The sequence below is a fragment of the Oryx dammah genome, unplaced genomic scaffold, assembly GCF_014754425.2.
Source record: "Oryx dammah isolate SB20612 unplaced genomic scaffold, SCBI_Odam_1.1 HiC_scaffold_24, whole genome shotgun sequence".
NCBI lineage: Eukaryota > Metazoa > Chordata > Mammalia > Artiodactyla > Bovidae > Oryx > Oryx dammah.
The window spans coordinates 53034371-53061423 of record NW_024070208.1 but is presented as its reverse complement, the minus strand read 5'-3'; positions in this window follow the sequence as shown (position 1 = coordinate 53061423).

The following is a 27053-nucleotide window of genomic DNA, read 5'->3' as shown; positions in this document are numbered from 1 at the left end:
GGTAGAGAATCTGTTTGCAGTGTACAAGACACAGGTTCGATCCCTGGGTCACTGGGAAGATCCCCAACAAAGGAAATGGCGACCCACTCCAATATTCTTGCCTGGGAAATCTCATGGACAAAGAAGCCTGGTGAGCTACAGTTCATGGGGTTGCAAAGAGTCAGATAGGACTTAGATAGGACAACAATAACAAGAGTCATCTTTATTTAGGTTTAATAGCATATGTCTCATCCTTGTTATGAGATCAAAGATCATGTTGTTTTACTCATCTCTGCCTCCTAATACTATCACAGTACAGGCACTTTCTAGGCTCAATACATATCTATAGAATAAAGGAATGAATGAACAAATGAATCCCTATCCTATGTCCCACCACATAGTAAGTCCTCAATAAAAGAAATGTTTATTGTAAAGATGGAAATATGTAATGATGGTAGTTCTCTTAACATTAACCAGAAGGGTCAGGTGAAGGAGGTCATACAACCAGATCTTTGGAATTATCTATGTCTCATATACCCCTGTTGCAGGCAGAGAACTGGACGGGGGCTTCCCACACACTCGCTGTGACCCTGGTGCTCACACCTCAGGTTTGACAGCCTGATTCTTCATTTCCTCTCTGACCCTGCCATGGCCATCTAACTCAGCTTGCTTTAGGTTTCTTATTGCTCTCACTTCCTGTTTGCTTACTCAGTATTATACCACATCCTGATTTCTATGTTTGTACCTCAGCCTGGTAAACCTAAAACTGACTTCTCTGGTGACCCCCTGCCTTTCTAGGGTTTAAAATCCTGCTGTAACCTCTGACTAAATGAGGGCACTACAGCTCCCTGACATGAATAATGAGATGAAATCATAGAAATGAAGTACAATATTTTCTTTTTGCAAAATAGAAATAGTAGGAATGCTTTCTGGTGTCTAACACATTTATTAAATCATGATATCACATCAGCATATTTCATAAAAGTATTTTATTCATAAACTCTTATTTAACAAAATTTCTTAGGTTATTTCCCAAGAAAATATTTGTGTTTAATTTGTGTTTAATATTTGTGTTTAAACTCTATTGTCTCCCATCCACCTGAATGCCTTCCTTTTTAGATTAAACAATTTCTCAAGGTCGTCTTATACTGTATTCTGACTTCTGAAACAATAACTTAGTAACAATTGTTGCTTAGTTTAGTCTTAACTGAAAACTTGATCAGGAAATTGTTGACTATACTTTCTATCAGATTTATTCATTGAAGATCACCACGAGTCCAATCATTATATCTATTTAAAGTTTTTAAAATATTAATTATGTGAAATATTTAAAATGGGACTGGAGAGTCTTTAGTAATATTAAAACATTCTTTCTCTAGAAGTAGATTTGAATTTGCATCCCCTCAGAGACAGATCTCCACTAGATAAAACATAAGAAATGCTGTTTAAGGATTATTCTTTTATCACCTATAAGATTAGGTAAACTGACATATGATGTGCTTTTTTTTCTTACATTGTGATTTATTGATCCTTTATTTACAGAATCTATAGAATTTTCAGTCTGAAAACAATTCATTTTTTTGCATCCAAGTTATTTTCCTATTTGATACAAAGCAGTTTCTGTCCTAATGTAGCCTCTTGATTTAGGATTCTTTTTAAATATTATTTAAAAATCTTCAGTGTATGAAGGAAAATAGATGTCATATTTTAATGGTGGCTAGGTACAGCTTCCACTTGAAATTTATATGGAAAGCACAAGAAAAGAGCTCCTTTCAATTCAGAATGGTTGTCATGTCTTTCATAAGAAAACAAGAAATCAGACGGCATCTTGGGATGTTGTGTCTTGAAAACAGTCCATATTTTCATGCCAAGAGTCATCTGCAGAGACACAGAGGCAGCTGCAGACTCGTCCCACAGCTGAGAAGAGACTTCCTAAGAATCCTGATGAGGCTGCTGCCTGCAGTCCATGGGGTCAGGGCTGACCTCTGACCCCGCCTGACAGCCAACACTCTTGTCATCCTGCTTGGCAACAAGTCAGATGAGGCTCTAATTATGCTGCAGACAACGGGCTGCAATTATACATTCAAGTCCAGGAGTCTGGAAGGAGGGTGATGACTGTGGCTGGAAAGGGATGAGGAGAAGTCAAAAAGTCACAAGACAAACCGCTTTTTGATACTTTTCTCTAAAAAAGCATGACTGTAATGTGTGCTCCCTGAAGAGAAGGATCAAACCACAGTGCAGAGCAACTGTTCTCTGATTTAAAACACCACGAAAACATGACTTTTTGCAGATGGAGATACACCAGAGGCCATGTGACTGTCTAATAAATCAAAGGAACCACGATGGTTCCCAGAAGTTCCTCCTGTGCAAATGGTGTTTACTGATTCTAATTCATTTTAACGAAACAAACAAAAATAGATTAAGAAGAAGAATGGAGCAGACTAGGACTGCGAGACCTGCGGCATACGACCATAGTTTTCTTTACTTCAGAGTTTTTTGTTAAATTGAAGTATAGTTAATTTACAATGTTGTGTTAGTCACAAGTATACAGAAAAGTGATTCAGAGATAGATAGTCTCTTTCAGATTCTTTTCCATTATAGGTTATTATAAGGTATTGAGTAGAGTTCCCCGTGCAATACTGTGTGTATGTATGTCTGTGCTCAGCTGTGACTCTTTGTGACCCCATGGGCTGTAGCCCATGAGGCTTCTCTGCCCATGGAATTTTCCAGGCAAGAATACTGGAGCAGATTGCCATTTCCTACTCCAGAGGATCTTCCTGACCCAGAAATCAAACCCATGTCTCTTGTGTCTCCTGTACTGGGGGCAAGATTCTATATCACTGCATCACCTGCGAAGCCCTGGGCTATAGAGTAAGTCCTTGTTATTTACATGTTTTGTATGTAGTAGTGTTTATATATTAATCCCAAACCACCCCCCTCCCCTTTGGTAACCATAAGTTTGTTTTCTATGTCTATTAGTCTGATCCTGTTCTGTAGATATGTATTTTAGATTCCACATGTCATATGATATTACATATCATATAGGTGATATATGATATATGACACACATATTTTTCAGTATGTTTTAGCAGATTGACTAGTTTGTTTTTCTATTACATTTCTAAAAATTCTTTCATGTCCAGCTCTTTGCGACACCATGAACTGTAGCCTGCCAGACTCCTCTGTCCATGGAATTCTCCAGGCAAGAATACTGGAGTGGGTTGCCGTTTTCTCCTCCAAGGGATCTTCCAAACCCAGGAATTGAATTTGGGTGTCCTATATTGTAGGCAGATTCTTTACCATCTGAGCCTTCAGAGAAGCCATTATAAAGTCTAGGAACTCTCTATTAGCACAAGCCACAGTTATTCTGGACAAATATTTCTAATGATCTATTTTTAAATATTTTGCACCAGAAAATTAAGTAGGTTGAACAGCATAGCTATACCAATAGAAATAGGTCTGTCCTGGCTGCCTTTGAGACTATCTAAAACATATTTGGCATCTTCAACCCTTTGTATCCAAAGTTATAGATTTACCACATAATTTAGAGTTTTCTCAGGGAGGAGGTAATTTGTATTTGTTGATCAGTTTTCTGATATTTGCTGTTCTGTGTGTACTTGAACATAGGGCTAAATATCTACCTCCTAATGGAAGCAGCCCATGCCATCCTGAAATGGCACTATCAAAAATGTCTTCCTCCTGTAAAAACAAAAAGTCTGATTTAATTATCATCCACAGGCCCACCCTTTCGTTTGTATACTAGTCTCTGGCCACCTTCCACTTGGAAAAATCTCTGAATATTTAAAGATAGCTATAATTCTATTCTCTCCCACCAAAACATTCATTTTCTCTTTGACAGGATTTCAACCATTTTAGCAATTCATGTGGACATACATGGGCTTCCCAGGTGGTGCTGGTGGTAAAGAACCCACCTGCCAGTGCAGGAGATGCAGATTCAATCCCTGGGCTGGGAAGATCCCCTGGAGGAGGGCATGGCAGTCCACTACAGTATTAGTGTCTGGAGAATCCTATGGACAGAGAGGCCAGGCAGGCTACAGTCCATAGGGTCATAAAGAGTTAGACACGACCGAGTGACTTAGCACATACTCACACACACAGAGACTTACGTATCCATATGCTCCATAGCACCTAGAATTTAAAATTCCAAAGGCGTTCAACGCAGTCAGTGGAAAACAGCCTGTCACTAGTCCCCTTCATTGTTCTAGTAATACTCTTATGATCACAGAAGTTCTCTGAGCTCCCACATCAAAGGGTTGCCTCTCTTGCAGCTGACTATAAACCAAATTCCCAAAGTTTTTTCACACATGCTCCAGTGTGTGTGAGTGTGTATGTGTGTGTGTTTTCCCCCACACCATTAAGCCCTTAGCTCTGATCAAGTAATTAATTCTGACACTATCTACCTGGAAATAGCCTTGGATCACACAAAGTACAGATTCAGTCCCAAAAGACTGTCCCCACTTCAGGCACCAAAAGAAGGCTGGTTTGTCACCTGGGCTTCTGATTGGCTGTAAATCAGAGGTTCCCATAATCACCATCTTCAGGTTGAATAATTGCTAAAGTGATTCACAGAACTCAGAAAAAATGCTAGATAAACAGCTTATTATAAAAGGATATCAGAGGAGAATAGCCAGATGCAAAAGATGCACAGAGAGTGATATATGTAAGAAGGGGCACTGTGTTTCCATGCCCTCTCCCAGCAGGACCCTCTCCCAGAATCTCTTCATATTCACCCATTGGAAGCTTTATGGACTTGTCCTTTTGCAGTTTTATAAGGGTATTATTACAGAAGAGTGGGTAGCCATTCCCTTCTCCAGAGAATTTTTTGTGGCACTCAGGCATTGAACCTGTGTTTCCTGCATTGCAGGCAGATTCTTTACTGTCTGAACCACCAGGGAAGCCCAATTACAAAGCCAAGATTGATTAAATCTCTGGTCCTTGGCAACTGATACAATCTCCAACCTCTCTCCCCTCCCTGGAATTCAAGGGACTAGAACTGAAAGTTTCAACCCTCTAATCACTTCCTTAATTCCCCTGGCAACCATCTCCTTAGTGGTAGGTTACCTAGAAACTCACCAAAAGTTCCCTTAACAAAAGACATGTTGATTACTTTCACTGCTTCAGAAGTTGCAAGGGTTTTAGGAGCTCTGTGCCACGGACAAAAACCAAATATATATTTCTATTATAAACCACAATTTCAGATATGCTAAGCCACATACATTGTTTCTCTAGGGTATTCTTACTTTGCTTTCTTGAACCTAAGAGCCAGTTCTTACATTTATGTTTGCTAAATTGTATCTTGTTCATTTCAACCTCATAGTAACAATATTCAGTATCATTCTAGATACTGACTATTATTTAAAGCATAAGTGCCCAATCAAGTGTTATTAGTGGAAGAAATTAAGCAAAGATACCCAAAATGCAAATATATGATTTATAGTTTTATATCAATACACTAAAAATGATATGACATTATAATTACATCATTTGGGGTATGCCCTCCATAGTTCATTCAAGGAGGATTATTTAACTGAACTGAACTAGGCTCTTCCACTAATATTATGTTAATCTAGTAGTAGGAAGTCGGAGAACGCGATGGCACCCCACTCCAGTACCCGTGCCTGGCAAATCCCATGGACGGAGGAGCCTGGTGGGTTGCAGTCCATGGGGTTGCAAAGAGTCGAACACAACTGAGCAATTTCCCTTTCACTTTTCACTTTCATGCATTGGAGAAGGAAATGGCAACCCACTCCAGTGTTCTAGCCTGGAGATTCTCAGGGACGGGGGAGCCTGGTGGGCTGCTGTCTATGGGGTCGCACAGAGTTGGACACTGAAGTGACTTAGCAGCAGCAGTAGTAGAGAGTAAGGTCTTGGAGACAAACAACTGATATTCATATATTGGCATCTCTTTTTGCTTGTTGAGTAGCTTTGGAAAAGTTTACTTACTCTCTAACCTGCAGTTTCCTTGCCTGTAAAATCAGAATATAGCTCTCCTAAAATGTGAAAGTGTTAGCTGCACAGTCATGTCTGACTCTGAGATCCCATGTACTGTAGCCCACCAGGCTACTCTGTCCATGAAATTCTCCAGGAATTCTCCATGGACTGGGTAGCCATTCTCTTCTCCAGGATATCTTCCCAACCCAGGGACTGATGAATTCTTTACCATTTGAGCCACCAGGAAAGCCCATATATCTCTCATAGATTACATTAAATATTAAATGAGATAACATATATTTAGTACAATGCCTGGCACATACTAAGTGCTCAATAAATGATAGCTATAAGATTTTTACTAGTTGTACAATTTTGAGTAATTTTGTTCAACTCTTTTCAAATCTCTTTAATTGTTTTAAATCTAGTCTATACTTTCCAATCTCTTCCACTAAAATGGCATAACCAAACTTATCAAATGCTTTGCCAATGCTTCTAAACATTTGTCATCTATCGGTTACATATCCTTGACTATTCAATAAGGTAAGCGCATGAAAGAGGGACATGAGTTTAGCTGAATATACCTTCTTCCAAATATCTTAAGGAATTCATGAGATATCCTAGTAGTTATTTCATAACTATTCATAGTCTTTCAAATATCCATTCAATATTTTGCCTGGAATGAATGTCAAATTCATATTTTTGAAATAAATATCCTTACAAGAAGTTTAAATTAGGTCAAATTTTTTTCTAAATATTTATTTTCACATATATTTGTTTAACCAAAAATAACCTTATTCATAATTACAGAAGGCAGGAAAGGAAAGTGAAAGTGAAGTTGCTCAGTCATGTTCAACTCTTTGGGGCCCCATGGACTGTGGCCTACGAGGCTCCTCTCTCCATGGGATTCTCCAGGCAAGAATACTGGAGTGGGTTGCCATTTCCTTCTGCAGGGGATCTTCCCAACCCAGGGATCGAACCGGAGTTTCCGGCATTGCAGGCAGACGCTTTAACCTTTGAGCCACCAGGGAAGCCCGTGGGAAAGGAAGATTACATGCAAAAATTCTCCGGGCTTCCCAGTTGGCGCTAGTGGTAAAAACCTGCCTGCTAATCCAGGAGACATTAAGAGGTGCAAGTTTGATCCCTGCGTCAAGAAGATCCCGCTCTAGTATTCTTGCCTGGAGAATCCCATGGACAGAGGAGCTTGGTGGGCTACAGTCCACAGGGTAACACAGAGCCTAATCACACATTATTCAATTGTCACAAAATTTTTTTTACAACCAGATTTCTTCTTCTAGAAACCAGAGTAAGTGCCCAACATATATGAATATTCCAACTAGCAGAATTAATTTATGAATAGTTTTTAGAGCAATAAATTCATCCCTGAAGAACACATTCCAAGACTAAAGGATATTTAATGTTATACACTCAGGTAAACATAGAAATATTCACACTAGTCATCACCAATAATCATCAAAAAGTCTGAGCAAATGTTATTTTCATGTACAGGGGAAGGCATTGAGTCAGAAGATCTGACTTTAGTCACTAGCTTTCAATTAACTTTAATGTTATTTCATCATGAAACTTTGTATTTCTTCTGTATAAAATGAAATGTTTGCATAAGATGGAATTAAAACAAGTATTAATATTCATGACAAAATTAATAATTATTATGTAATTACTAAAGCTCTTCAAGTTCTAGAATTTTGTCTTTGATTTTGTGGTTTTCATGAACAAAATGACTCAGAATTCATTAAACACAAGTTAGCAGACAATGTTCATCTTGTCTAACACAGATGTATCAGTGTTAATGTAGCTTTCCCTGACCACTTGGCAAAACATATCAATGTATAATGATAGATGATCACAGTAACTGTTGGAGAGCAGAGGAAAAGTGAAAAAAAAATTGATTTCTTAATTGCAAAATGTCCCTTCATTAATCTCCATTGCTCTTCTCTAATGATTCTTTATATTTCAAGAAGTAGAATTCAGTACTATCCCCTCCTCTTCAGCCTTGTCTGCCTTCCCTCCCATTCCCTACAGTTACTATTTCCTCCGCTAGGTGCAGAAAAATCAGTATTTGTGGAAAGTAGCACAGTATGATTCAATGAAGATCAGGATCAAAGTGAAAATGGATGGATAGTCATGACTATGATTTATTCAACCAAAAGAAAAGGGGAGGAGGCGGCGTCTTGTTGCAGAATCTTTAATTCTGGTTATTACTGACCAAATTCTCTAAGGGAGTTAATGACCTCTCATTCTAGAGAAAATCTCATCCATTCATCTGATCTGCAACGAACTCCAACTGAGCTATCTATGAAAACTTGCAAGGTAGCAAAAAGCCATGAACATTACAGTAACCCAGAGGATTCCTTGTTTTTCAGGACCTTTATACACGACTGGACTGAAAGTTAAATGAGAACACAAGCTTCCCCTTATCTGTGATTTAATGACATCAATACTTTAAAGCTAGGCTGGCACAAGTCAATTGTACAGACTACAAATGTAAAGAAACAAGTACAAAAATATGAAAACAATCCATTGATATAAAAAATAATTGGGTAAATCACAAAATGGGTGGTGCAGCTATACCAAATTTTCATGTGATTCCCCGTGTTCACTTAATTAAGCTCAACTAGGGGGAGTGCTTCCTCTGTATTACATACTGTGCTACCATCTGTGAATAATTGAAAGATAAGGGTCCTGTCCTTAAAAGCATACAGTCAAAGTGCTTAGTGTCTCCTACAGAATATCGCTTGCAAAATTGGTGTTTACACATTACTACAAATTAGAAAAAGTCTATGACTTAGGCAAAGCTTTTTTGGTGACATCAAACAGAAATTCACACAATAAGTAGAAAGTACTATAAAAACTAAATTTGCATGTCCTTCAATATCTAGCATGCACAGGTGGCAAAAATCAGGAGGAAAGAATATAATTGGCCCAGCTAAGCACTTGTTTCTCTATGATCCAGTCATCCATAGCGAGCGATCAAATCACACGGTTTTTAAATGCACCTTTAGAGAGGCACCCCTATTGCATGACAGTTTTCCTGCAAGAAATAAGAACTGGACAGGCACCAGAAATTGTCTGATTATCATGTCCAATCTACAACTTCTAGCAGATATCTTCTTATATGCAACTCAAGGTAGGCTACAAAGAATAAATAGAAGGTATAAATCATTTGAAACAAAGTATATTTTATTTCCTCAGCACATACTTTCCAGGCTGCTCCCCAAGCTTGAAGTCATCTAAAGATGAAATCATGTATGTTATGAATTACTAATGGAAACAGACTTATCTTGAAACATTAGATTAGATTTAGGAATAAGATTAACAACAAAAGAAGAAGATTAAAGTGTTTATGCCTGTTTCAAACTCTGTTCATAGGTTCTGTGATAAAGACAATTTTTTTTCTATTCTTGAACACCTTAATAACATATGCTGGCATACTATGTATCCCTGTATTGACCTATTGAATACCTAAGGGAAACCCACTTGGCTGGGGGTTCAAAACTCCAATGCTACTGAGAAAATTATATTACAACGTGGACAAGGTTACTAGTGGACAACTTGAGACCCTCCCTCTGCACATGTGCTGACCTGGGAAATCTCCTTGACCACAAAAACGAGGGGGTTGCGGTGGGTTGCTTTGTCTTTCACCCAGTCAGAGCCCATCCTCCCAAAGGTTCAGTTCAGTTCAGTTCAGTCACTCAGTCATGTCCGACTCTTCGTGATCCCATGAATCGCAGCGCGCCAGGCCTCCCTGTGCATCACCATCTCCCGGAGTTCACTCAGACTCACGTCCATCGAGTCAGTGATGCCATCCAGCCATCTCATCCTATGTTGTCCCCTTCTCCTCCTGCCCCCAATCTCTCCCAGCATCAAAGTCTTTTCCAATGAGTCAACTCTTCGCATGAGGTGGCCAAAGTACTGGCGCTTCAGCTTTAGCATCATTCCTTCCAAAGAAATCCCAGGGCTGATCTCCTTCAGAATGGACTGGTTGGATCTCCTTGCAGTCCAAGGGACTCTCAAAAGTCTTCTCCAACACCATAGTTCAAAAGCATCAATTCAAGCCTTCTTCACAGTCCAACTCTCACATCCATACATGACCACTGGAAAAACCATAGCCTTGTCTAGGTGGACCTTAGTCGGCAATTAATATCTCTGCTTTTGAATATGCTACCTAGGTTGGTCATAACTTTTCTTCCAAGGAGTAAGCGTCTTTTAATTTCATGGCTGCAGTCACCATCTGCAGTGATTTTGGAGCCCAGAAAAATAAAGTCTGACACTGTTTCCACTGTTTCTCCATCTATTTCCCATGAAGTGATGGGACCAGATGCCATGATCTTTGTTTTCTAAATGTTGAGCTTTAAGCCAACTTTTTCACTCTCCTCTTTCACTTTCATCAAGAGGCTTTTTAGTTCCTCTTCACTTTCTGCCATAAGGGTGGTGTCATCTGCATATCTGAGGTTAGTGATATTTCTCCCAGCAATCTTGATTCCAGCTTGTGTTTCTTCCAGTCCAGCGTTTCTCATGATGTACTCTGCATAGAAGTTAAATAAGCAGGGTGACAATATACAGCCTTGACGTACTCCTTTTCCTATTTGGAACCAGTCTGTTATTCCATGTCCAGTTCTAACTGTTGCTTCCTGATCTGCATACAGATTTCTCGAGGCAATTCAGGTGGTCTGGTATTCCCATCTCTTTCAGAATTGTCCACAGTTTATTGTGATTCACACAGTCAAAGGCTTTGGCACAGTCAGTTCAGTTCAGTTCAGTCATTTAGTCATGTCCGACTCTTTATGACCCCATGAATCGCAGCACGCCAGGCCTCCCTGTCCATCACCAACTCCCGTAGTTCACTCAGACTCACATCCATCGAGTCCATGATGCCATCCAGCCATCTCATCCTGGGTCATCCCCACTCCTCCTGCCCCCAATCTCTCCCAGCACCAGAGTCTTTTCCAATGAGTCAACTCTTCACATGAGGTGGCCACAGTACTGGAGTTTCAGCTTTAGCATCATTCCTTCCAAAGAAATCTCAGAATGGACTGGTTGGATTTACTTACACTCCAAGGGACCCTCAAGAGTCTTCTCCAACACCACAGTTCAAAAGCATCAATTCTTCAGCGCTCAGATTTCTTCACAGTCCAACTCTCACATCCATACATGACCACAGGAAAAACCATAGCCTTGACTAGGGGGACCTTAGTCGGCAATTAATGTCTCTGCTTTTGAATATGCTATCTAGGTTGGTCATAACTTTTCTTCCAAGGAGTAAGCGTCTTTTAATTTCATGGCTGCAGTCACCATCTGCAGTGATTTTGGAGCCCAAAAAAATAAAGTCTGACACTGTTTCTACTGATTCCCCATCTATTTCCCACGAAGTGATGGGACTGGATGCCATGATCTTCATTTTCTGAATGTTGAGCTTTAAGCAGAAATAGATGTTTTTCTGGAACTCTCTTGCTTTTTCCATGATCCAGCAGATGCTGGTAATTTGATCTTTGGTTCCTCTGCCTTTTCTGAAAGCAGCTTGAACATCAGGAAGTTCACAATTCACGTATTGCTGAAGCCTGTCTTGGAGAATTTTGAGCATTACTTTACCAGCATGCGAGATGAGTGCAATTGTGCAGTAGTTTGAGCATTCTTTGGCATTGCCTTTCTTTGGGATTGGAATGAAAACTGACCTTTTTCAGTCCTGTGGCCATTGCTGAGTTTTCCAAATTTGCTGGCATATTGAGTGCAGCACTTTCACAGCATCATCTTTCAGGATTTGAAATAGCTCAACTGGAATTCCGTCACCTCCACTAGCTTTGTTCATAGTGATGCTTCCTAAGGCCCACTTGACTTCATATTTCAGGATGTCTGGCTCTAGATGAGTGATCACACCATCGTGATTATCCAGGTCATTAAGATATTTTTTTGTACAGTTCTGTGTATTCTTGCCACCTCTTCTTAATATCTTCTGCTTCTGTTAGGTCCATACCATTTCTGTCCTTTATCGAGCCCATCTTTGCATGAAATGTTCCCTTGGTATCTCTAATTTTCTCAAAGAGATCTCTAGTCTTTCCCATTCTGTTCTTTTCCTCTATTTCTTTGCACTGATCACTGAAGAAGACTTTCTTGTCTCTTCTTGCTATTCTTTGGAACTCTGCATTCAGATGCTTATATCTTTCCTTTTCTCCTTTGCTTTTCGCCTCTCTTCTTTTCACAGCTATTTGTAAGGCCTCCCCAGACAGCCATTTTGCTTTTTTGCATTTCTTTTCCATGGTGATGGTCTTGACCCCTGTCTCCTGTACAATGTCACAAACCTCATTCCATAGTTCATCAGGCACTCTATCTATCAGATCTAGGCCCTTAAATCTATTTCTCACTTCCACTGTATAATCATAAGGGATTTGATTTAGGTCATACCTGAATGGTCTAGCAGTTTTCCCTACTTTCTTCAATTTGAGTCTGAATTTGGTAATAAGGAGTTCATGATCTGAGCCACAGTCAGCTCCTGGTCTTGTTTTGGTTGACTATATAGAGCTTCTCCATCTTTGGCTGCAAGGAATGTAATCAATCTGATTTTGGTGTTGACCATCTGGTGATGTCCATGTGTAGAATCTTCTCTTGTGTTGTTGGAAGAGGGTGTTTGCTATGACCAGTGCATTTTCTTGGCAAAACTCTATTAGTCTTTGCCCTGCTTCATTCCGCCTTCGAAGGCCAAATTTGCCTATTACTCCAGGTGTTTCTTGACCTCCTACTTTTGCATTTCAGTCCCCTATAATGAAAAGGACATCTTCAGCTTCTTCAGCGTTACTGGTTGGGGCATAGACTTGGATTACTGTGATATTGAATGGTTTGCCTTGGAGATGAACAGAGATCATTCTGTCGTTTTTGAGATTGCATCCAAGTACTGCATTTCGGACTCTTTTGTTGACCATGATGGCTACTCCATTTCTTCTCAGGGATTCCTGCCCACAGTAGTAGATATAATGGTCATCTGAGTTAAATTCACCCATTCCAGTCCATTTTAGTTCACTGATTCCTAGAATGTCGACGTTCACTCTTGCCATCTCTTGTTTGACCACTTCCAATTTGCCTTGATTCATGGACCTGACATTCCAAGTTCCTATGCAATATTGCTCTTTACAGCATCGGACCTTGCTTCTATCACCAGTCACATCCACAGCTGGGTATTGTTTTTGCTTTGGCTCCATCCCTTCATTCTTTCTGGAGTTATTTCTCCAGTCATCTCCAGTAGCATATTGGGCACCTTCTGACCTGGGGAGTTTCTCTTTCAGTATCCTATCATTTTGCCTTTCATACTGTTCATGGGGCTCTCAAGAGGGAGTTTGTCTCAAATGGTCAGCATGAAACTGGTTGCAGCTGGTCAACCCAATGCATATCAATCTCCTGGGCTTCCCTGATGGCTCAGTGGTAAAGAATTCACCTGCAATGCAGGGGATGCAGGAGACGTGGGTTTGATCCCTGGGTCAGGAAGATCCCCTGGAGGAGGAAATGGCAACCTACTCCAGTATTCTTGCTGGGAAAATCCCATGGACAGAGGAGCCTGGTGGGCTACAGTCAAAGGGGTTGCAAAGAATCAGACACTACTGAGCAGAGCACAGCACATTTCTATCTCCTACTTCAAAGCACATGCTCCTTGGTTTCCATGGTCAGAGTTTCTTGCTCAGATGCTACAAAGTCTTTGTCTTAGATGCCAACCCTCCCTGCACATGGCCTGTTAGGTGCAAAACAAGGAGCTGGCTTTGCCTTATGCCCACTGCCTACTGCCTACTGCCTATGCAGCAGGAGGCTATCCTTGGGCCCAGCCATGTCTTTCCTGCCTCAGAGGTATTTCTTCCCTGTTTTACTTATTACACCTTAGTATTATGATTCAGATAATCAGCCTTTTCAGATATTTGAACTGTATTTAAACCTGTTCTGGGTTACAGCCAGGCACTGAACAAGTTGAAAGTATAGGCAAGAACAACAGAAATGGGGAATGGAGGCTATATTTGAAAATTTATTTAAAACATCAAAATTAGATTTTTAAGTTTTAATCAGATTTCAAGTTAAAATTATTGCTAACAAATAAAAATAGTTTTACTTTTGATATTTTACTCCTCGATATATCATACCAGGGCTTCCCAGGAAACTCAGTGGGTAAAGAATCCACCTGGGATGAAGAAGATGTGTGTTCTATCCCTCAGTTGGGAAGATCCCCTGGAGGAGGTGTGGCGACCCACTCCAATATTCTTGCCTGGAGAATCCTATGGACAGAGGAGCCAGGTGAACTACAGTCCATAGGATCAGCAACAGTAAGACACGACTGAAGCAAATTCACATGCACACGTGCATATCATACCAACTATAAAATCTTAGCAATAAAAATAAATCGTTTGAGAAATAGGTTTGTTGCATAGGTATCTGAGTGAAAGCCTCAGCTGTAAATTAATAACCCACCAGTTAATGAATAAGAGGCTAGTTCCCACTTTCAACAACAGTAACTTCTTCTCTAAGGAGACAGGCAGTTTTCTTTTTTGAACTAATCTGTTCTAAATTTAAAAACTGGAAATGGAAAATAGGAAGAGGAATATCAAGTTAATCACTAAATATTTTAATTTTCTTGTATAGTGAAAGGGGATTCCCTCATGGCTCAGACAGTAAAGCATCTTGCCTACAATGTGGGAGACCCAGGTTCGATCCCTGGGTCAGGAAGATACCCTAGAGAAGGCAATGGCAACCCACTCCAGTACTCTTGCCTGGAAAATCCCATGGACAGAGGAGCCTGGTAGGCTACAGTCCATAGGGTCACAAAGAATCAGACACTGAGCAACTTGTCAAAATAGTGAAAGATAAATTTTGTATTTTAAATACTATTTACAATTTAATTATGTAGAATTGGGGGGAAAGCAAAGAATATAAATAACCAGAATGGAATTTTATTTTGTTTCATTCTTTTACAAGAAGAACACAAATTAAATTAAGCTGACATCAGGATCCTGTTAAAAGAACACATAAGAGAAATAATGTCATACTCTATGTTTCTTCTCTCTTCTGTCAGCAAAGGACTATATAATGACAAGTATTATTCAAAAGGCATAGAAAACCCCCAAATGCCTTTTAAATAAAGGACATTAAATTAAAATCAGTAGTTTTTTTCCAATATGTGGCTCCATTTTGAAAATATGGAAATAATACAAGAAACATGGCTGAAAATGTATATACTTTAGTCTTACTGTGTGTGTGTGTGTGTGTGTGTGTGTTATTCACTCAGTTGTGTCCAACTCTTTGTGACACCATGGACTGTAGCCCACCAGGTTCCTCTGTCCTTGAAATTCTCCAAGCAAGCATACTGGAGTGGATTGTCATTCCCTTTTCCAGGTTAGTCTTACTACTTCTTGATAATTATAGTTAGTTTTTTTCAATCTGCTTTTTCTAGCTATTCTTTTTAAAAAATGAACAAATTTTAGGGATCTTACATAAAAGTATTTTGTGTCCTGACTTCAGTGTGCTCCCCTTTTTTAACCTAACATTATATCATGTTTTTCATTCTATTCAAAAACATTTTTAATTGCTACATGTTATTTGTTTAAGTGTAAAGACAACAAATTTCTTAATTCTGCCTCTATATTTTGACTTATACTTTGTTTCCTGTAACAAAATAACTGTTTATTATAAGTCATACATGATAAATATCTTTAGACACAAATTTTTTTTTTAATTTCCTAATGATACACTCTCAAAAGTGAAACTTTGGGGTCACAAAGATGTTTTAAGTGTTTATGTATTGAAAGTAACTTAGCATAGTAAGATGAATATACATCTTAATTGGAATACAGAGACGTGAGCTCTAATCCCAACAGTTTTTCTAAATTAGTTGGTAACGTTGCTCAAATGAGATAACTTTTCTGGTCCTCAGTTTCCTTACTTGTAGTATAAAGATGGCTGAACTAAATTATTTTAGAGTTTTAGGGTTCCTACTGTGGTTATCTATGACTGCATAATAAATTATCTCTAAATCTAGTGCCCTAAAACAACAATCACTACTGTTTCTCTTGATTCTGTGGGTTGACTGGGGCTCAGCTGTATGGTTCTTCTTCTGGTCTTGCTTGTAGTTCCTTAGGCGACTTTAGTAAGACAGTGGCTCCATATTCCATATCAAAGATGGAATGTCCAGAATGGCTTCACTAATGTGCCTGGCAGAGACAGCTGGGCTTAGCTGGGATGCTGGGGCAGCTGGATGTTTTTCTTTCCCTCTCTCTCTCTCTATCATTTTTACCTCTATCTCTATTTCTCTATTTCCACACACACTCAGTGTGTCTCCTGTTCATATATGCTTTCTATATAGTATCTTCAGAGAAATATGACCTGTTACATGATCACTCAGACTTTCAGAAGTGCAAACACTTCTTACTTCCACTGTATTCTATTGAGAAATCAAGTCTATCAGCCCAGCCTCAGTATGAAGGGGACGGTATGAGGTCATAAATATTGGGAAGCATAGTTCATTAGAGGCCATCTTCGGTGAGTGAATACCGTACAAAATGTGATGGGAACCATGTCCTCAGAGCTCTCAGATATTAATTGTATGAAAATTTGTAATCCATAGATTGCAAGTACTACGACAGTCTATGTATAGCAGTAAAGACAATGTGGTGGTCTGTACTGCCAAAGATGCTCATTTCACCAGAACACTCAATTCTCAACCCTTCTGGGGGTGGGAGGAGTGCACTCTGTAATTTTCTCCAAATAATTGCACTATGTTCTTTGTGCTGACAGCTCACATGTCAGCCCTCAGAGGCACAGAAGACATAAATAGACCGAAGCTACCCATACCCTCCCCCAAGGAGAGTACCTGGGAGGAGATTCAGCCTGTCTGAGGGTAAGTGTTTCCTCATGTGGAGTTTACAGGAAGGTAAATCTGATTGGATTTTACTGATACTCCATATGATTGGGGAAATCAGAAAGAGATTAACCAAAAATGAGTCCCCAGAGTAATGGAAAATAAATCAGCTTTGCTTGGCCTCTCCTAATAAAAGATAAAAATCCTTTCAATAGATTGATTTTGTTACTTGATAGCTAACTATGTACACTCAGTTCAATAGAATTAAGACTGCCAGGCTGTGATAAAAGCAAATAACCATTGTTACAAACAGACAGCAGAGCCAGACTCAATAGTATTTTATTCATCTTTGATGCCAAATTACACATGCTTGAGGAGAATATGCTTTTTCTCCCATGCTATGGAAAATGTCAGCTCTTTATTAAGTCTATCTCTTAAAACTTAAACATTTGCTCTTTCTCCCCACTGCCTAACAGTGAGAGCTAAAGCTTCTGGAGCATTTTATTTATTTACATGGCATTTGTCTTGATGTTTCCCTAGTAATAATACACAGTAACAGAGACAGATGAGAGTGCTGTATCATCCTTTCCCTCAGGGCAAACCAGGCACAAATAGACCTCTAAAGAAAAAAATCCACCAAGCAGGACAATAAATAATGGGGCATAAAATGGGGGAAATAGTTTCCAAGTACAATTTTTAAAAAATACAGAAGAGAACACTATTCTACCCAAAGAGAAGGGAAGCCTCTTCAACTTTCACATTTTACAGTAGGTTTTAGCTTCGTTACTAGATCCTTTCCCACTCACCAGGTTCTAAATTTTTTTTTTTTTTTTTTAGGTTTCATGAAATTGCAATGACTTCTACAGTGCTTGATTAATAAAATGGTACTTGTTCCTAAGTAGTAGCTAAATTATACAGAGATTTTTAAAACAAAATATAAATATGATTGTTCAGTTCAGTTCAGTCGCTCAGTAGTGTCTGACCCTTTGTGACCCCATGAATCGCAGCACACCAGGCCTCCCTGTCCATCACCATCTCCCGGAGTTCACTCAGACTTGCGTCCATCGAGTCCGTGATGCCATCCAGCCATCTCATCCTTGGTCATCCTCTTCTCCTCCTGCCCCCAATCCCTCCCAGCATCAGAGTCTTTTCCAATGAGTCAACTCTTCGCATGAGGTGGCCAAAGTACTGGCGCTTCAGCCTTAGCATCATTCCTTCCAAAGAAATCCCAGGGCTGATCTCCTTCAGAATGGACTGGTTGGATCTCCTTGCAGTCCAAGGGACTCTCAAGAGTCTTCTCCAACACCACACTTCAAAAGCATCAATCTTTGGCGCTCAGCCTTCTTCACAGTCCAACTCTCACATCCATACATGACTACTAGAAAAACCATAACCTTGACTAGACGGACCTTAGTCGGCAAAGTAATGTCTCTGCTTTTGAATATGCTATCTAGGTTGGTCATAACTTTTCTTCCAAGGAGTAAGCGTCTTTTAATTTCATGGCTGCAGTCACCATCTGCAGTGATTTTGGAGCCCAAAAAAATAAAGTCTGACACTGTTTCCACTGTTTCTCCATCCATTTCCCATGAAGTGATGGGACCGATGCCATGATCTTCGCTTTCTGAATGTTGAGCTTGAAGTCAACTTTTTCACTCTCCTCTTTTATTTTCATCAAGAGGCTTTTTAGTTCCTCTTCACTTTCTGCCATAAGGGTGGTGTTATCTGCATATCTGAGGTGATTGATATTTCTCCCGGCAATCTTGATTCCAGCTTCTGTTTCTTCCAGTCCAGCGTTTCTCATGATGTACTCTGCATAGAAGTTAAATAAGCAGGGTGACAATACGCAGCCTTGACGTACTCCTTTTCCTATTTGGAACCAGTCTGTTGTTCCATGTCCAGTTCTAACTGTTGCTTCCTGACCTGCATACAGATTTCTCAAGAGGCAGGTTAGGTGGTCTGGTATTCCCATCTCTTTCAGAATTTTCCACAGTTTATTGTGATCCACACAGTCAAAGGCTTTGGCATAGTCAATAAAGCAGAAATAGATGTTTTTCTAGAACTCTCTTGCTTTTTCCATGAAGCAGTGGATGTTGTCAAGTTGATCTCTGGTTCCTCTGCCTTTTCTAAAACCAGCTTGAACATCAGGAAGTTCACGGTTCATGTATTGCTGAAGCCTGGCTTGGAGAATTTTGAGCATTACTTTACTAGCATGCGAGATGAGTGCAATTGTGCGGTAGTTTGAGCATTCTTTGGCATTGCCTTTCTTTGGGATTGGAATGAAAACTGACATTTCCCAGTCCTGTGGCCACTGCTGAGTTTTCCAAACTTGCTGGCATATTGAGTGCAGCACTTTCACAGCATCATCTTCAGGATTTGAAATAGCTCAACTGGAATTCCATCACCTCCACTAGCTTTGTTCATAGTGATGCTTTCTAAGGCCCACTTGACTTCATATTCCAGGATGTCTGGCTCTAAATGAGTGATCACACCGTCATGATTATCCGGGTCATGAAGATCCTTTTTGTACAGTTCCTCTGTGTATTCTTGCCATCTCTTCTTAATATCTTCTGCTTCTGTTAGGTCCATACCATTTCTGTCCTTTATCGAGCCCATCTTTGCATGAAATGTTCCCTTGGTATCTCGAATTTTCTCGAAGAGATCTCTAGTCTTTCCCATTCTGTTGTTTTCCTCTATTTCTTTGCATTGATCGCTGAAGAAGGTTTTCTTATCTCTTCTTGCTATTCTTTGGAACTCTGCATTCAGATGCTTATATCTTTCCTTTTCTCCTAGCCATGTTTATTTCCTAACAAGAAATTAAACATTTATTCAACAAATATCTTAGGAATGTCAGCTCTATGCCAGACACCATGCTAGGTCATAGGATGACATGAGGGAGCAAGATACTGTTTCTTCCTTGAGGAAACTTCACTGTGGTGGAGGCAATAGACCAGTAAGCTGGCTAGAGTCCAAATAAGTGGTATCTAGTCCCTCTAAGGGCTTCCCAGGTGGCCCTAGTGGTAAAGAACCAGCCTGCCAGTGCAGGAGCTTCAGGAGACATAGGTTCAATCCCTGGGTCAGGAAGATCCCCTGGAGGAGTCATGGCAACCCACTACAGCATTCTTGCCTGGAGAATCCAATGGACAGAGGAGCCTGGCAGGGTACAGTCCACAGGTTCATCAAGAGTAGAACATGACTGAAGTGACTTAGCATGTGCACATGCAGTCCATCTAAAGATTCAGGGAAGGATATTAAGAAATAAAATTTAGGCTGAGATAGGAAAGATGCAGAGAAGTTGGTCAAGGAAAGAGCAAGGGTTGTATAATAGGATTCTACAGAAAAAGAACATTATATTGAGTGGGCCAAAAATTTCATTTGATTCTTCCCTAAGATGACAGTAGTAGCATTTAGTTGTCTCTAACTTCATCCAAAATAATTTTGTTAGATTGTATTAGGATAGCTATCATATCAGTATGCATTAAATAACTTGTCAAAATTGGTTCATTTTTGTGTAACCATTTTAATATTGAAGATGGAAGAAAAAAGCACTATTTTTGGCATTTTATACTTTATTATTTCAACAAAGAAAAAACCACAGCTGAAACACACAAAAAAGATTTGTGCAGTGTATGGAGAAGGAGCTGTGACTGATTAAAGTGTCAAAAGTGGCTTTTGAAGATTTATGCTGGAAATTCCTGGCTGAACAATGCTCCCAGGTCAGATATACCAGCTGAAGTTGATAAAATTCAAATCAAGACATTAATTGAAAATAATCAATGTTATATCATGCAGGAGATAATTTTTTTTGCAGTCATAGATAACCATACAAACACACATCTTAGCGTATATTGAGAGATTTACTATAAGGAACTAACTCATATGATTTTAGAGGTAGACAAGTCCCAAAATCTGAAATTGGTGATTGGAGACCCAAGAACCAATAATGTAGTTCCAGTCCATGTCTGGAGGCCTGAGAACCAAGAGACCCAATCTACATTCCAGTTAAGAAGCTAGCAGGCTCTAGACACAAAAAGAATGGATATTTCAGTTTGAGTCTAGAAGTAGGAAAGGACTAGTATCTCATTGCAACAAATCAGGCAAGAGGAGTGGCCTCTTCCTTGAAACACAGCCACTTTGTGGGTTCAGACCTTCAACTGATTGGATGAGGCCCATCCACATTAGGGAAAACAATCTGCTTTACTCACAAACTCAAATGTTAATCTCATCTAAAAACATCCTCCCAGACACATGCAGAATAGTATTTGGCCAAATATCTGGGCACCTCATGACCCAGTCAAGTTGACACATAAAATGAACCATCAGAGAGGTATTATGGTAGAGCAAAACAAGGAGGCTGGGTCGGGGGGTGGGACTGGTCCTCAGGGAGGAGGTTTTTAAGAAAAGAAGCAGCAATTGTAAATGCCTTGAGGGCCAAAGGTGGTACTAGAAGTCCTCTAGACTTTGGGCATCAGAAGCTAGCACTTAGCGGTTTATAATTTTTCACAATATTCAATTCTATGCTAAGACTGAGAAAAGAAATCATATGCTGCAAAAGCCCTAAACATCTTACTCATGTCCTTCAGCTTTTGTACCCTGTAAGTGTAACTTGTGTTTCACCAGCTTGTCCCCTATCTGCTCCTGAAGGGTCTTTCAGTTCAGTTCAGTTCAGTTCAGTTCAGTCGCTCAGTCATGTCCGACTCTTTTCAACCCCATGAATCGCAGCACGCCAGGCCTCCCTGTCCATCACCAACTCCTGGAGTTCACTCAAACTCACATCCATTGAGTCGGTGATGCCATCCAGCCATCTCATCCTCTGTCGTCCCCTTTTCCTCCTGCCCCCAATCCCTCCCAGCATCAGAGTCTTTTCCAATGAGTCAACTCTTCACATGAGGCGGCCAAAGTACTGGAGTTTCAGCTTTAGCATTATTCCTTCCAAAGAACACCCAGGACTGATCTCTTTTAGAATGGACTGGTTGGATCTCCTTGCAGTCCAAGGGACTCTCAAGAGTCTTCTCCAACACCACAGTCCAAAAGCATCAATTCTTTGGCACTCAGCTTTCTTCACAGTCCACTCTCACATCCATACATGACCACTGGAAAAACCATAGCCTTGACTAGATGGACCTTTGTTGGCAAAATAATGTCTCTGCTTTTCAATATGCTATCTAGGTTGGTCATAATTTTTCTTCCAAGGAGTAAGCGTCTTTTAATTTCATGCACTCATCTCACTCGCTAGTAAAGTACTGCTCAAAATTCTCCAAGCCAGGCTTCAGCAATACGTGAAGGGCCTTTAGTTTTCCATAAAGTCCATCCAGTATAGTTATTTCCAAAAATCCTTAGAGGAGATTAAAACTGCCTACATAGATTGGTGTTCCTAACCAGGGATAATTTTGTTCCCCAGGGGACATTAGGCTACCTAGCTAATAAGACATTCAGTTTTCCCACTTGGAGGAGGTGCAACTAGCATCTCTCCAGTAGAAGCCAGGGATGCAGCTAAATTCTCTTCAATATATAGGATGCCCCAATCCCAGAGAACTGCCTAATCCTCAGGATTCAATAGACAAGTGCTATTGGTCATCACTAGGACTTTTGGGTGATCAGCCAGGTCTAGACATGGAGCCTCTTCTTATCTAATACCCCACCTATAAGATTGTTTGGAACTGCTCCACAAGTGCCCAGGACTACAGGTCCTCACGTGCTTTGGGGGTGACTTTAACAGAAGAGTTGCAGAAGCATTCATCACTGAGACTTTTATGCCATTGTACTCTTCTTGCCTTGACTTCCTCCAACAGAGTCCATAGCCTTTGCCACAGTGGAGGTGCTTGGCCTGAGTACCTCCAACCCTCACCAGCAGTGTCTCCCAGTGTACACCAAGATGTACAATAATAATTAGCCCTCAAGGACATCCTTAGAAGATTCTGTTCTAAATACTTTATAGACATTTTTTCATTTATTCCTAAAGCAAACCAGTAAGTTTTCAAATAAAGCTATTAACACTGAGAAAAGTCAAGAAACTTTCCCAACTTGTACTGACAACTGAAAAAAAAAAAAATCTGCAATTTTAATTAGAACCAGTTCTATCTGACTCCTAAACTGTGTTCTCATAAATGAACTAAACTGCATGAAAATCAGACAGGTTACCAACCTCCACCCTTGACTGTGGCTTTGCCCTGTGTCCATAATGAGACCCTTCTTACATTCTCTGTTTTCTCACCCTAAAAGAGATCTAGCTTAACAAAACATGAGCAAATAATGTAACTTTTGGGGAAAATAGGGAAATTTTTTCAGTGTAAAATTTTTTTAATTTTATTTAATCTACATGTATTCTTTCTTCAAGGCCCCTTTCCAATCCAAGTTCCTCTCCATCTCCTCAATTCTACTTCCATCTGCCAAGACACATACACACAAAATCATTTCTTGTTGTACTAAACAACTTGGCTTTCACTCTTGGTTTGGGAACCCCAACTAGTTACAGAAAAAAAAAATAATAAAAGGAAAGGAAATCAGAAGTTAGCTGTTCTTTTCCACCTTAAAAGTTATGTTAGCTATTGCTTCTTAAGACTGCATCTTGGGAGTTTCTATCTCAGAATTTGTATCAAAACCATCATTAAAAAAAAAAAAATCCAAGCCTAGGGAATAGGGAATTCCTATTCCTATTCCTTTGGGGGAATAGGGTTCTATTGCTAAGAAAATAAAAATTCTCTGTCATTAAAACATCCATAATTTAACCGGCCTTTGAATTAGCCTTTAAGATTCCCTCTACTTGGGCAAAATAGCCTTAAGTAATAATGGTAGTCATATGAACTAGTCCTCAGATGTGTCAGGCATTAAGGTAATTCATTCATTTAATAACGTGGTCAACAAAGTACAGTCCAGCAGCCAAATGTGGTCCATTGCATGTACGGCCTACAAGCCATATATATAAGAACGGCTTTTAAATGTTTAAATATTTTCATTTTAAATAGTTAAATAAATATTTTCATTTAAATAGTTACGCCATTATCCACATACCATCCTCAGTTCTGCCTCTTGGCCAGTACCTGATGTAAGTCAACCATTGTGTGAAGTAGAAACTGTCACTATTCCCATTTTGTGGACAAGAATACTAAGGCTTGGGGTGATTTATTAAGTGGAGGTTAAGTGATTTATCAGTGGTCACATATGTGGAAAGTGGAAAATCCAGGATTCCAATGTACATCTTTTCATTCCAAAGCCACCACTTCTAACCACCACAGTAATCCAGTGTCCCAGAGCCAAGAGCCTGTCTATTTTAGTAAAGTGAAACATAATTTGAAGCAAGAGGTCGTCCTTGCTGAAGCTCTGATTGGGCAGCCCGCCGTCATCCCAGGGCAGCACCACCAATGTGATCGTCTGCAGGTGCCCACAGCAGCACGTGCCAGGCTCATCATCCTGTCACATGGGTTTCTGCACCCAGCGGAGAGAGAACCTCATTCCCAGAAATCAAGAAGAAACAAAGAAGCATTCCTCATGCTCTGGTCTCACAAACTTTCTACCGAGACAGCCCCACCTCCCTTGTTGAATGTGGACTCGGCTGCATGAGCACCCGAGTCAGGAGATAAATGGATGAAGCCAGATAGCCTGCTGAATTTGGAATTGTCCCTCTTTGCTGAAAGCCAAAGCTTTTCTTTTTTTAACTAAGTATCTTGTCCGCCTGTGGGGAGTCCTTTCTCAGGAAGTTCTTCGGCCCCTCCACCAGGTTCAGACACAAAACACAGCACAGGGCTGGGCTGAAAGAGCCAAGCTTGGATCCCGCTATATATATATATATTAATATATATTTATGTAAGAACTAAGGAAACATCAGGGAAGTGTGACAAATCAGCATGTATATTGGAGACTATAATGATAGACTCCAGCCCATTATTTTTGTTTTTTGCCTTTCCCTATAGAGTTAAATAGAAAAACACATTTCTGTTTACTTCAGAGGAAGCTCTTTATGAAATAAGACTCATCCTCAAATAGTCCTTTCTCCAAAGTCACAAGGTTGTCCCAAAGACATGACATAAAATACTACTTCTGACCATGATTCTGTACTGCTTGAAAGTTCAAACCCTAGCTCTGTGGTTCTGAAACAATTCAACCCTTCTGTCTCCTTTTGTGTAAAGTGGGACAGTAACAGTGCCTGCCTTACTGGTCATTGTGACGATTATAAATGTAAAACATTCAGAATCGGAAACATAGGGCACTAACAATGCCCATAGATGCATCTCACCCATCAAATATACCATACAGCTTCCACATTTCAGGACAAAAATGAGGCTTTCCCACAACTTTCACTTAGTGTTCAATTTCCATTATATTCAATTATGTTTTTCTGAGACAGAGAAGTATACTAGGTTCTGTAAAATATATAATAATGCTCAGTATGAGCTCTGAAAGGACATTAAAGAAAAAGTGCTTAAAAAGAAGTCTTTAGAAAGCATATTTTGAAAAGAATCAGCTATTATAATGATATAAAGCTATGTGAGGTGCACTGTAATTTTCCATCTTTAGAAATTTCAAAGCACATTATATTTTGACACAAGCTTGGTAAAACTTCCTCTCCGCTCTCATGCTTTTTTCCAAGTAATTATGGACTCCGACTTCTTTTCTATTAGTATAATTTAAAATATCAAGCTATAAAACAAAAATAATAGGATTGAGTTTCTTTAGATCCTCTGAACTTTTTCATTAAAAATGGATAATAAGACAAAAGAATTACAAAGATAGAAAATCACTGACTGAGAAAAGCCTGAATGTGCTGGAGTGATTTGGTGATCGCACAGTGGGTAAAGAAACTGCCTCCAGTGCAGGAGACCCGAGTTTGACCTTGGTTGGGAAGATCCCCTGGAGAAGGGAATGGTTACCCACTTCAATATTCTTACCTGGAAAATTCCATGAACAGGGGAGCCTGTTGGGCTACAGTTCATGCAGTTGCAAAGAGTCAGACATAGCTGAGCAACTAAGCACAAAGGATCACTACTCAGACCAGGCTGAAAGGAGCAAGAAAGGAAAGAAAGAAGGAAAGAGGTGCTTTTGTCCTTCTGAGACCCTTGCTGTCTGCATGTTCTCTCTGAAGCCCTTCTCAGTGGAACAGTATCTAGGCCTTTGGTTTTTAATTGAAGTATAGTTGATTTTCAATGTTGTATTAGTTTCTGATGTACAGCAGAATGATACATATGTGTGTGTGTATCTGAATCACTTCTCAGGTTTTTTTCTGTTATAATCTATTACAAGATATTGAATATAGTTTCCTGTGCTATACAGCAGGACAATGTTGTTGTGGTTTTCAATGTATAGTAGTCTGTATCTGCTAATCCCAAACTCTTCCTTTATCCCTCTCCCTGCTTTCCCCTTTGGTAACCATGAATTTGTTTTCTAGGTCTGTATGTCTACTTCTGTTTTGTACATAGGTTCATTTGTATCATCTGGGTCTTCTTTTCCTTTGTGTTTCTGTTCTATTGCTTAGCCAACTTAAAGTCCCTCTGTCTTACACTTTAAGACCTCAGGGTACGAGAGATTAAAAAAAAAATTAATACAATTATTTTAGCTTATTCTTGGAAATAGAGAGTTTTACATATGCCCCTCCCAATTAATCTCCAGTGGTAGGACTCTTGTGCGTGGCAGGCACTGGGAAAGCTGTTTTAGGGAAGGGACACTCCTCAGATCATTGTGATGACAGATTGTTGTGTTCTGGTGAACACAACCCCAGGCTGGTTACAGCACCTGGGTCCTGAGATAATGGGGCAATAGGAGAGAAAAGAAAAGAAGAGAGGAAGAGAAGTTTACTTTTTGCTTACTACACATAAAATGTTTCTCTCTCCTCTAATGGGAGGTTTGAGAAGAGGGTGTGCTTCATCCATGCAATGAGTAGGGATGAGCCAGAGTGGGGAGGGGGAATTGATTACCATCTAGCATGATTTTAGGTTCATTTTATTGTGAAGAACTTTGCCTCTACTACATTAAAAAATGAAAGAGAAATGCATGTATTTTCTCTCTTTCCGGTTGTTGTAGCTAGATAATAATCACATAATTTTTACCTTAAATTTTCATTTTTGATTTGTTCTTCTATTCTATTTAACATGGCCAGATTTTTCAAAACAAAACAAAACAAAAAAAATCCCTTTCAAGGATTCTACTTAAGGAAGAATACAAACCTTAATGTATTTTTAAAACTTTAATATAAATTTTATATATATATATATACATATGCATATACATATATATCTGACAGTGTGTCTATGGCTAAGAATGTTTTAGGGGAAACAAACTTATTTCAAAGTCA